Genomic DNA, 2,668 nt, shown 5'->3' on the forward strand with positions numbered 1-2,668 from the left:
TGCCTGCTCGTGGCTACCCTGGGCCGGGCACTAGGCTGGCTGCTGGGAGCACAGGAAAGAGACCCGGTCCCTGTCCTTGCGGGGAGAGGCAGCAAACTGCTAACAGTCAGACAGCCAAGTACCCGGGCTCTGAAGGGGCTGGGTAGGAGCATGAGGGGGAAGGGGCTGCCTCGAGGGGTTCGGTCCCCTCCTCAGGAGCTAACACACAGCCTGAGACCTGAAGGATGAGAAGGAGCCGGCCACACCAGGGTCAGGAGGAAGCCACTCTGCGCATTGGCCGTGGCCCACGCAAAGGCTGCGGGAAGCAACATCCTGCCTTGCTCCCGGTCAGCTTCAGCCTGCGAGCCTGGGAAGGGCCAGCCATGGAGGACGGAGGGTGAGGTGGGACTGAGGCTACATCTCCTGGGCCTTGGTTATGATCTGAATTTTGATGTTGAGAACAAGAAAAAGGCACAAAAGGGGCTTAAGCAGAGTGAGCAGCATGGCCAGGTTTGTTCTTTTAAAAAACTGGATACTAGGCCAGACGCGATGGCTCACACCTGTAATCCCAGCACTCTAGGAGGCCAAGGCTGGAGGATTGCTTAGGGTGGGGAGTTCAAGACCAGCCTGGGCAACACAGGGAGACCCCATCTATACAAAAAAAAAAAAAAATATATATATATATATGTATATATATACACACACACACACATACACACACACAGACACACACACACACACACATATATAACAAATTAGCCAGGTGTGGTGGTACGTGCCTATAGCACCAGCTACTCAGGAGGCTGAGGTGGGAGGATCACTAGAGCCCAGGGGTTTGAGGCTGCAGTGAGCTATGATCACACCACTGCCCCCCAGCCTGGGCAACAGAGTGAGACCGTGTCTCTTAAAAAAAAAAAAAAAAAAAAAAAAGAAGGATACTAGATGAAGACGAGGAGCAGCGGTGTAGAGTGAGGAGGACAGACCAGGAGGAGGAGGAGCCTCTGGGCAAGAGATGAGGTGACCTGGTCAGGGCCCGTGGCCATGGAGATGGGAGGCATGGACACAGTGGAACTATATTTTGGAGAAGAATCTAGAGGACCTTCTGATGATCAGATGTCGAAGTGCAGCCATCGCATCAGGCCACTTCCAGCTGCCCCTACCCAGTGGCCTTGTGGGAATCAGGAGAAGGGCTCCTCTAAACAAGCATGCAGCACAGGGCACCCGTGCAAGACCCTCACCCTGAGACCCTCGCTTGCAAGTGCAAAGTTGCTCAAGCACCTGATCCTCACTCAGAGACCTGGGCAACTTTGGACTTGCAAAGCTTGTAGTGTCTGTGGCAATCCAAGGGGAGCCCTGGGCTCTGCCCAAGGTTTAGGGACCATTTCAACACAGTGATTCTACCCCTGGCTCCAGCTGTGTGTGAAGTTTCTTCCCTCCCTGCCTGGGCACCAGACTTTTTACAGTACTCACTGCACTGGACGCAACTAACCTTGTGAAGAAAACAGTTTTTAAAACTCTGGAAGCTAATGTTACAAGACCATTTAGCACTTAAATAAATGCAAGTTCTAGAACATCTGCAGCCAAAATGAAAGTAAATAATGACAGAATGTGAGTCATGAGTAGTTTGCAAAGCTTGTAAACAAAGCATCCTCCCAAATTCAGAGCCATGGCCTGAAAGTTGGGTACCAATTAATCAGCCCTTAACTCTATCATACACAAAAGGACACGTGTCCTCATTAGCAAGCCATGAGGGGAACTTAGCTAACTGACTGTCACTTTACTATCTGGAGTTCACTTAAAACTGAAATAAAAAGCTTATCCCCTGAAGAACAGAGCACTCATTCTCACATTGTTTGAAAGAATCACTTCACTGCCAGTGTCAACATGAAGCTTAACATCCTGATATTTATGGGAAAGGCAAAACAACTCCGCTCGTAAACTGAAGAGATGAGCCCAACCAGCCAGGCATGTCCCATCGGTCCCTCTCCCAGGGGCTGGTCACTTTCTTTCTGACGGCAGTTTTTGGTGCAGACCTCATGTCCTCTCCTGGCCAATTGCCTAACCAAGGGCAGGGTTAATGCCTCATTCTTTCATCCCCCTACATTCCTGTGTCTAGTATTTGGCCTGAATGTAGTAGGTGCACATTAAATCTGTTGTGTGAGTGGATGAGCATCTTTCCCAAAAGGCCAATGTTCACCCCAGCCCTGGACTTCCCAAGGGCCCTGTCCAGGCAAAGGATGGACCAAAAAGGGAGCCAGATAGGAGACAGAAGGTTTGGCTCCTGTCGCAGACTCTGCCACTCACAAGCATGTGCTCATGTGAGCCACGTCATCCGTTTTGGTGTTCCCATCTCTAAAACAGGAGGAATAGCTGTCCCCCCACTTTTTAGGGGTTTGCGATGATGCGATGGGAAAGAAGCACTTGGAAAGGGGTTCCACAAGTGTGATGTGGTTCCCCTCACACCTCAGAAGGGAGTTCTGCAATTGAGAAGGCGGGGCAGTGCAGGACCGCGGTTAGACATGGTGTGCAACTTACTCTCAGAAAGCCAGCAGATAAGCAGAGTGGATTTGGAGGTATAATGAATGACTGCCAAGTCACAGAAGACAAGGCCACCCAGGCTGTGCTCTCTGCACATGGGAACTAGAAATCAGAGTACAAAATATGGAGCCATCAGATAACACAAATATGG

This window comes from Pongo abelii, chromosome 8 (genome assembly GCF_028885655.2).
Source record: "Pongo abelii isolate AG06213 chromosome 8, NHGRI_mPonAbe1-v2.0_pri, whole genome shotgun sequence".
In the NCBI taxonomy this organism is placed as follows: domain Eukaryota; kingdom Metazoa; phylum Chordata; class Mammalia; order Primates; family Hominidae; genus Pongo; species Pongo abelii.